General features: G+C 46.0%; 1 pseudogene; it reads left to right on the top strand.

The window, feature by feature from the left end:
* Positions 1–7,299: 7,299 nt before the first annotated feature.
* Positions 7,300–7,905, top strand: LOC127669788 (ADP-ribosylation factor-like protein 4A; annotated as a pseudogene).
* Positions 7,906–10,215: the final 2,310 nt, after the last annotated feature.

The following is a 10,215-nucleotide window of genomic DNA, read 5'->3' as shown; positions in this document are numbered from 1 at the left end:
ATTGAGGGCAATTATTACCATTTTCTAGTTTATCGTGTATAGGATAGAACTAACACCCGGTCAATCAATTTTTATCAATTAAGTAGTACCTCTGTCATCGAACCGAACTTAAAAGACTTATAGTTCTACACCTGAGTCATGTCCTGGCTTTAGATTATAACCCATCTGAAAAACATCCCCTCAAATCTGCATCATCTTTCTAAATGCTAAACAGCTTGGGCTGCGTATAAGACTATTAGTCTTCAACTCCATCAGAAATCCAAGAATGACTAATATTATCTGAAAGTATGAGAAGCACAAAATATAGCTTCTAAAACTTAGCCAATGTATAGAGACCACTGATCACCTGGGCAGGCCCTATACACCAAAATGTTGGAACATCAGTCTTCAGCCTTCTGGCCCAGGATCATCTGACAGACCTTGGTAATGCAGAGTTTTGAAGGGCTGATTACTCTGTCTTGGCAGAGATTATCAGTCGACTATTCCCCACAGTATGTTCTTTTTTTTTTGGACAGTATTTGTCTGTAGATGAAATGAGGCAATTCTTGCCTGGTGACTGTCTCTCCATATCTGAAGCAACTCCCATTGATGCTCAATTTCTTCTTTGAATTCAAGAAAGGAGTGCTGTCAGGAGCAGACAGGTCTCCAGTCAAATGATCTTTAATAAAGAAACGTCAGTAAACATCATATTCTGTGGACTTCTGATACCTTTGAAGACCATCTATCTACCTAAAGCATCTCTGAACTGCTAAGCCTTGACTACTGTTGGTCATTTCTAGTTGAAATAACTCAGGAACACCCTTTTAACTAACTCACAACCTCGATTTTGCTATCTGGCCCTTAACTTGTACTATTTAATCATCTAAAACCAGTTTATAATCGCAGTCATAGAAGAACTGGATCTAAACCTTGTATTCTTAAATATATTATATAGGCACAATGCTTACATGGGAGTAACAATATTAATCCCAGTTTTATATCAATAATAAATTTGTACCAATGAAAACCTGAAATTTACATCAAATAAATTCTGAACCAATATAAGAGATTATAGCTTCAACTTTGTATCAATTATAAAGACTTTTACCAATGTAAGATCTTGCTATGTAATGTTTTGCTTAAAAGTACATTTGCTAACCTATTCCTATTTGTCTATTTCTATAATTTCTGTGATTATTATTATATCCCCCTTTCTTTTCCACACCCTTCTCCTTTACCTAAGAAAGAAGGATAGAGAAGAGGAAAGGAAAGGTAGAAATGCATGAGTTTAAGTTCTTTAGTTCCCTCCCTTTCCACAGCTACATTTGTAAAGTATCCCTAAAATGACAACATATCTATAATTCCTAAAATAATCAGAACCATCCACCCCACATAAGGAACTGGGACAATGATTGTCTTCTGTCTGCTTCCAGCTGAATTGGGGCAAAGAATTCCCATCTGGGTGCCCAAAGGGAAATAGGAAAAGTAGCTTGTCAAATGAAAGCTAGCTGGCATTATTTGCCTTCCAGTCACTATGTGCTGAAAAAGTTCATTGGTCAGATGACATCTTGACCATGACTGAAAGGCTGGAGAGGCAAGTAAAGTTCTGAAAGCAAGTCTTTAAAAGAATCGGCTCTGATGTAGTTGAAGTGAATTCAAGTGTGAAGCTAGAATGGAAAGTCCGGGAATCTCAGCATCCCGGAGTGTGAATCTTTCCAGGGCTGTCTTTCTCTTCTTTCATCCTATAGTCTACAAAGCTTAAAAGCAACAAGTAAACAAGTAAAGACATTCACACAGAGCATGCAGGGTGCACAGATTGGTCAATGAAGATCAATAAAGAAAGCTGACTGCCTGCCTTTCCTCAGGTTAGCTTGATCACCTAGTCAAGCTACAATATAACTGTGTTTACATGTCCTCTTAAAGGATGGTATGTAATACCCAATAAGTGTTGTTGGCTGTGTACAGACATTTTAGTCTCAGTCAGTTCCAGAACTGTCTCCATATACAGAGACATAAACATCACCACATATACATCACTATTTTTGTTTTGCTTTGTTTTTTGTTTTTTCAAGATAGGGTTTCTCTGTGTAGCTCTGGCTGTCCTGGAACTCACTCTGTAGACCAAACTGGCCTTGAACTTAGAAATCCACCTGCCTCTGCCTCCCAGATTGCTGGGATTAAAGGCTTGTGCCACCAATGGCCCAGCAACATCAGCTATTTTGTTGATTGTGTTAGTCTCCCTTTTCTTCTCTGTCACCAAGGTCTTCAGGAGGTTTCCCTTTGTCATGTCTGATTTGTATCAACCTGGAAGGAACCCACTGCTTTTCTTGTCCTGTGGAAATATAGGCATAGCCCCGACCCCAGCGTAACATATTTCCCATTCTCCATTCTGATGTTAGAATATCCTTAATGTCAACAGGCTGGTGTAGTTCAATAGTTCTTTCCACAATCCAATGTCTTTCAGCAGCTGTGGTGTTTTGTTCACTGGCATTTAAAAAATTTAAGGTTAATAAAGCACTATGTAATCTATCCTTGGGGGGTTCTTGTTGATCCTTTTTGCCTGTTAAGCATCCCCTTTAGAGTTCGGTTGTATCTTGCCACAATTGCTTGTCCTATAGGAATATGTGGTATGCCTTTAACATGTTTTATATTGTAATATTCAAAAAAACTGCTTCATCTTATTAGAGATATACACCATTGTCTGTTTTAATTTGTGTTGGTATTCCCATAATGGCCATAACTTCTAACAAATGTGTAATTACCGAATCAGTCTTTTCTGACAGTAATGCAATTGCCCATTGAAATCCTGAATATGTGTCTATAGTATGGTGCACATATTTCAGTTTGTAAAATGGAAGACATCCATTTGCCAAATGTCATTTCTTTGGGTACCCTTAGGGTTAGTTCCCATAGGAAATGGAGTCTGGTTATGTATGAACAAATAGGGCATTGCTTCCCAATTTCAGTCAATAGAGCATAAGACTTGGGAGCCATTTTGTTGCTACTTTGTTTCCAACCCAATTCCCCAGTAAAACAAATCTCAACTCAATTACCAAAACAAGCTATAAGCCTAGATTGGGCAGATCTCCCACTACACTACTCTATTTCCATCTATATGATCCTATATAACTGGCAGTTTCTCCAGGCCATGAGCTTCTCTCTCTGCAGCCTCTCAGTTGATCCCCCATAGCTCCTCCCTTCCTGTTGATCCCCCATGGCCCCTCCACTAAACTCTCAGCTCCTCCTCCTTCCTCCTGCCCAATCATTGGCTCAAGCCTTTATTTGAAAAGTTAAGGTGGGGAGAAGGTACACAAGGCAACTCCTCATCTGTAGGCCCTCTGAGGAGTGGAATTAGCATCAAAATACAAGCCCAGGGCTATCCACAACTGACTGCTCTTCCAGAGGTCCTGAGTTCAAATCCCAGCAACCACATGGTGGCTCACAACCAACTATAATGGGATCTGATGCCCTCTTCTGGTGTGTCTGAAGACAGCTACAGTACTCATATACACCAAATCAATAATTTTTTTAAACAAATAAGAAAAAAATTTACACCAGGATTAACACAAATCTATATGAGATAAAACATAAAGTCAACAGAAGTTAGATGCAATTGTATAACTAGGTGTCTCATGTAGCAGATGCTGAAGTGAGTTACAGTAACTGTTGCTAGCAATTTGTTTACATCAGACTCCTGCAGAAGGGACAGGCACGTGGAAGCTCTGTACAGGAAGCCACCATCATTTGACAAACTAAAAGAGAGATAGAGGAAGACCCTCCACGTGCAGGCTGATCAACTTGGCTGTCGTCCGGGCCCAGATCCAGGGCTTCAAGTCGGTCCACCCAACATCTGCTCCATCTATGAGCTGGTAGATCAGGTGGAGGAGCCAGGGCTGCAGAACCAGATCAGGGACAGATCCTGAAGCATGGCTGTGACTGAAGCCATCTCCTGCCTGCAGCCTGCTCAGCAGCTCTGAGGAGCCTGAGAGACCCATGGAGGCTCCAAGGTGGCGGCAGAGGCAGTAGAGGAGTCTGCAGAGCCCGAAGAATTCCTGGGAATACCAGAAGAGTGACGGTCCATGGAAAGAAGCTTTGAAAAGTGCACTCAGCCCAACTTGGGCCCGGCAGAATGGCCCCGGCAAAGAAGGGTGGCAAGAAGGAGAAGAGCCCCTCTGCCATCAAAGCGGTGGTGACCCCAGAATGCACCATCAACATTCACAAGCGTATCCATGGAGGCCTCAAGAAGCGTGCTCCTAGGGCCCTCAAAGAAATTCGGAAGTTTGCCATGAAGGACCTGGGGACTCCAGATGGGCATATTGACACCAGGCTCAATAAAGCCATCTGGGCCAAGGGAATCGGAATGTTCCATATTGCATCTGAGTACATTTGTCCAGAAAAGGTAATGAGGATGCGGATTCACCAAACAAGCTTAAAAAAAAAAGAAAAGAAAAGGAAAAGAAAAGAAAAGAAAGAAAAGAAAAAGGAAAAGATCCAGGGACAATGATAAAAGTAAGACTGAGATGCTGTGGTCCATGCTGAGTCCATGGAAGTCCAAAATGCATAGCCAAGCAGTGTCCTCTGGTCCACTTGGAATGTCTGCTTTTCATTGTAGGCTCTCTGTGCCTGCCCTTCAAGTACTCTGATCCCTCCTGCTCTAGCCACGATGCACTCTGCTCCATCCTCCAAGTCTGTTGAAGAGTACAAAATGCCTGTGGTCCAAGAACCATGGCTCCTCTAGGCTGGGTCTGGACCTGGTAGTGAGGAAATACAAGAGGGAGTGTGAGCCTGGGATCTGTAAGCGGTGAAACCCTGACTTCCTCCCTGGCACCCTGAGCAGATGCTCCTGAGAGGAGGGGAGTAGGGCACAGGGCTCAAACACAGGTGGAAAGGGGCAGATGGTCTGGTGGGATGTGGCTTCTGAGTGCTGCCCTCGCTCCTCTGCTCTTCTGCTCCCCAGGCCAGAGGCCATTTCCCTCTGTGTAGCCGCCCGCGGCCACATGCAACCGGAATACCTAGAAGAGAATTCTGGGGGTAACGGGAAGGGGACAAAAGAGAAATGAGTCAAGAGGACAGTTACCCATAGAGACTGACTTTACTATTATTTAGCCAATATATATAGTCTTTAGAAAACCACCTTGCCCCCCAAATGGCCGCGAATTCCTTGGATCTTCTTCTCAGCGGGTTGCCTGCTTCCAGTCACACAGGTTTCTGCTGGTCTCCAGGTGAGACTGCTCTGAGGCAGCCTTGGTAGTTAAGGTGAAAGTGGCTGTATTGTTCCCAACGGAACAAGGGCCAGAGATAACACCAGGGGAAGGGTGGAGGCTGCAGGCCAGGAATGTCGCAGCTTGAATAGGCCGGAGATAACACCAGGGGAAGAGTGGGGGCTGCCAGCCAGCTCAATGCTGTGGGGGAAGGGACACCTCTGGATGCTGCACTCACCAGCCTGGGCCTGAGTCATGGCCAGGACAGGCACAAGCCACAGCTTGATCAGGCTGATCTAGAGATACAGGGCAGGGCTTGTTTGATTTCTGAGGGTCTAGGAGGATTTTATAGCCAATGCAGCCGGTTGTTTTTTTCAGGATCTCATTGTCCAATGGGAGTGGAGTGATAGCTGCCAACTTGACATCAGGTATGGGGTGTCAGGGTAGAAGGACTTCACACAGGTAGGGGGTGGGTAGTGAAACTAGGGAGATGGGGAAGAGCCTGCTAGGGCTACTCCATCTCGGACCTCAATAACCCTGAGTTGCTTGACAGAGCACTGTTATGTCACCCTCCTCCACACCCTCCTTAGTCTGGAACTGAGAAGAGACCTACAGACAAATCTTATTTCTTCATCTCCTTCCTATTCTTCTTTCCCTTCCTATAATAAGACTCCAAACTCTGGAGTTTTACATTTTATTACTTATGCTGTATGAGCATGTGCATGCGTGGTGTGGGTGTGCATGTGTGCTTGTGTCTGTCTGTCTGTGTGTGCACACGTGCGTGCGCGCATACACACACATTCCCAACCATCTTTTGGTGCAGCACAGATATGGAAGTTAGAGGGAAACTTGCAGAACCTGCTTCTCTCCTTCCACTCTGTGGGTCTCAGGGATAGAAGTCAGGTGGTCAGTGTTGGTGGCAAGTGCTTTCCCCACTTAACCTCTGAACTTGGCTTCCAAGCTCCATGGGTGTTTTCCTTTAGAGCTGGAGAGGTTGTCCTTCAAGCACCAGAGGCCAAGTTCTACGTACCTGGTACACTTATATTATAACCACACTAAAAGTGACTGCTGGTTGAGGGCATTCTAAGATGAAGGAGGGTGAGGGGGGATCCCATGACTGGAGGTCAGGGTCTTCTTGCCCTTCCAGATTGGCATGCCCTGGAGAATGGTGGCATGCCTGCCCAACCCAGCACCAGGAATCCCAGCCTTAGCACAGCTCAGTGAGTAATAGAGGTTCGAAGTAGCCCCTGATCTTCCAGCAGTTTCTATCTTAGAACCACAAACCAATAAGTCAGTGGAAGCGCAGAAGAGGTTAAAAAGCTTTGTAAGAGACATGGTGACCAACCAATAGGTCTTGAATATTTGGTTATTAATTTTTCTGCATCCTATAGATGACATTGTGATTGGTCTACACCAACTCACATATTCTGATAGGCTGACTCATATCAGGCCTGTTGGAAATCACATTAGTCACTAAACACTCAGTTATAGACTACACTTTGCACGTCATGCAGCAAAGGGCGAGTGATCTGCAGGGATGCCTGTGACCTGTTTGTCTAGAGCTGTTCTTTAGCAGGTTGGAAGAATCCAGTGTTCACCATGAACCAGAGTCTCTTCTTGGTAAGCAGATCTGAAGTCTGTGTCAGGCGAGAAAGCCAAAAAGAGATGGTTGGGAGGAAACATGTCAAACCCAATGTGGGTGAGTCCTGGGACAGACTCAGGGCTCCCTAGGCCGCCTCTGTGACCTCTGTGCCTCTTTCTTTCCCCGACAGACTCAGGACTCCCTCAGTCACCTCTTTCCCCGGTAGCCCCTTTCCCTGGTCTTCTCTTTTCCTCGGTCGGTCAGCCAGTTGGTCAGTCAGTTGGTCACCTCTTTCCCTGACAGACTCAGAGCTCCCTTGGTTGCCTCTGTCCTGGGACCGACTCAGGATTCCCTGGGTCACCTCTGCCTTGGGACAGACTTCGGACTCAGTTGGTTGCCTCTGTCCCAGGACAGACTCCCTGGTGGCTGACAGGTACAGAGGCAGAGCCAGCAATCCAGTAGCTCCATCACCTAGGAAGAGAAATTGTTAGCAGAAAGAAGAACACATTCAGTTTGGGACACCATTTGCAGCTGAAAATGGGGAATAAACTGTCACACCAGACTTCCATCCTGTCCAGCCTGCCCTCTTTTCAGTCCTTTTGCATTGTTATTCTGGGTTTGAACTGTGCTGGAAAAACAACAGTTTTATACAGGAATTTGTAAATACTTTACCTACCAAAGGATTTAACACTGAGAAAAGTAAGGTAACCTTGGGCAATTCCCAAACAGTCTCTTTTCACTTCTGGGATGTTGGTGAGCAAGAGAAATTAAGACCACCGTGGAAATTGTATACCTGATGAATGCCCAGGTGGCATTGTGTTTGTGGTGGACTCTGTGGATGTGGAGAGAGAGGAAGAAGTCAGAACTGAACTTCATAAAATACCTCCAGGACATCAGGAAATCAGGGAGTCCCTGTGCTTATAGACGCTAGCAAATAAGAACTGAGGAGCTCTCTCTCTCTCTCTCTCTCTCTCTCTCTCTCTCTCTGAGATTGAGAAGTTGTTAGCAATGGGTGACCTGAGCACATCGACCCCTTGGCATCATCTGTGCAATCATAGGTGGCTAAAGGGAGGACTTGAGAAACTACATCATATGATAATTAAAAGAGGAAAAATGTTGCGGCAACAGAAACAGAAGAGATGAATGGCAGTACCTTTTACATCCCTGTGGAATAGGGTTTCCTTGGTCTGATTTCTGCCAAGCTGAAGAGTGTCTACAGCCTGGTTTGCCTGTCTGTCCTCACAGGTGCTCTTAAAGCTTCCTTTGTTGAACAGTCAGGTACCCAACTCTGTTTCCTTGTGGAAGATGAGTAAATGCAGTGCTTCTTAAAGTCGTCTCTTTTCCATGACCCACAAATCTTCTGGTACTTCCATTTTGGGAAGCAAAACATGGCTAAAAATTGACCTGAAAACAATTTTGTGGAAATTTGACCTGAAGTTAGTGAAATAAAACTTTCAAGAGTGAAAAAAATCTTCCTTCTTGGTGAGGGGAGGGTTACTCCCCTAACCCTGATTTTTCTTTCTGCCCTTAGGACATCTCTCCCTTCAGGCTGAGACTTCTTTGGGTCTCTTCCAGTCCTAGGCTTTGGGAATCTGCCCCCATCCTGGTCACCACAGGAGTGCTGGGAGCTGCAGCTCTCTGGCTGTGTAGGGTAGGTAGCTCTCTTAGCCTGTCTTTCCCATCCATGGGAGAAAAAAGAAAGGAACAGGAACATGCTGCGGACAGTGTGTAGTGGTGGTGAAGGGTACATGGGGTGGGAAAGTTGTTGATGGTTTGCAATTACTGGTATTTCTTCCTCATTGACAGGGAAGGATTGGAAACCGGAGATTACCCAATGAGCAGGAACCACTGGGGCTCCAAGAGGAGGATCCAAGCCAAGGGCACAGCAGCCCTCCTGATGGACAGAGAGACTAAGTCATCCCCAGGGTCCCCAGCAGCAGTGGACAGAAGCATCAGAGCTGCTGGGGCCATTGCAAAACTCTGTCAGGGATGATCAAACAGGGGAGGGGCAAGCATTCTCAGGGATCACAGGCCCAGTTTCCTTCCTGGACCATGGATAGATCAGATGGCCTTCATGTTCTTGAGAATCAGGTGCAGGAAAGTTTATTTTTCAGGGGTGGGGGTGCGTGGGGCCAAAACAGGGATGTCCTGGAATTCCCTGTGTAGATGAGGTTGGCCTCAAACTCAGAAAGCCTCCTGTCTGTGCATCCTGAGTTCTGGGATTAAAAATGTGTGCTACCTTCTTCTCTCCATGGGACATATGGGGAGGGGGGATCTGGGAAAGGGGAAATCATTTGGAATGTAAACAAAGAATATAGAAAATAAAAATATTTAAAAAAATGTCACGAGAATTGGCAATTTGTCCATTTCAGACAGCATTCTCTCTGCAGAGGGAATAGGCCATTTTCTTTCCCAGTGTCAGCTTGCCTCATCAGAAACCTTCTTCAAGGAGAGGCCCTTGATCCTGAGAAGGCTTGATGCCCCAGTATAGGGGATACCAGGGCAGGGAAATGGGAGTAGGTGGATTGGTAAGCAGAGGGAGGGGGGATGGGATATGGTGTTTTCAGAAGGGGAACCAGGAAAGGGTATAACATTTGAAATGTAAATAAAGAAAATATCCAATAAAAAGAAAAGAAGAAGAACAAACCTTCTTCTAATGGAGATTAAAAAAAAAATGTGTGCTACCATGCCTGGCTAGGAAACATTCATTTTTATCAGGGACATAGTCATTGTCCTCTTCTATATGTCCAAATACTATATAAAACACTGAATAAATCTCAAAACATCTGAAGATGCTGCCTGTTCTGTTTTTTTCAGAGTTGGACAATAAGAGGAAATGCAAGAGGCAAAAGGAAGGACTGGAGGGCAGAGAATAGGAGACAGAGTGGAGGGGAGGAGAGTGGAGGGGAGCAGAGTGGAGGGGAGGAGAGTGGAGGGGAGGAGAGTGGAGGGGAGGAGAGTGGAGGGGAGGAGAGTGGAGGGGAGGAGAGTGGAGAGCAGGAGAGTGGAGAGGAGGAGAGTGGAGGGGAGGAGAGTGGAGAGCAGGAGAGTGGAGAGGAGAGTGTAGAGGAGGAGAATGGAGGGGTGGAGAGGGGAGGGGAGGAGAGGGGAGGGGAGGAGAGTGGAGGGGAGGAGAGTGGAGGGGAGGAGAGTGGAGGGGAGGAGAGTGGAGGGGAGGAGAGTGGAGAGCAGGAGAGTGGAGAGGAGGAGAGTGGAGGGGAGGAGAGTGGAGAGCAGGAGAGTGGAGAGGAGAGTGTAGAGGAGGAGAATGGAGGGGTGGAGAGGGGAGGGGAGGAGAGTGGAGGGGAGGAGAGTGGAGGGGAGGAGAGTGGAGGGGAGGAGAGTGGAGAGGAGGAGAATGGAGGGGTGGAGAGTGGAGAGGAGGAGAGTGGAGGGGAGGAGAGTGGAGGGGAGGAGAGTGGAGGGGAGGAGAGTGGAGAGGAGGAGAATGGA

Source organism: Apodemus sylvaticus, chromosome 19 (genome assembly GCF_947179515.1).
Source record: "Apodemus sylvaticus chromosome 19, mApoSyl1.1, whole genome shotgun sequence".
Lineage (NCBI taxonomy): Eukaryota > Metazoa > Chordata > Mammalia > Rodentia > Muridae > Apodemus > Apodemus sylvaticus.
This window is presented reverse-complemented; position numbering and strand designations above follow the sequence as displayed.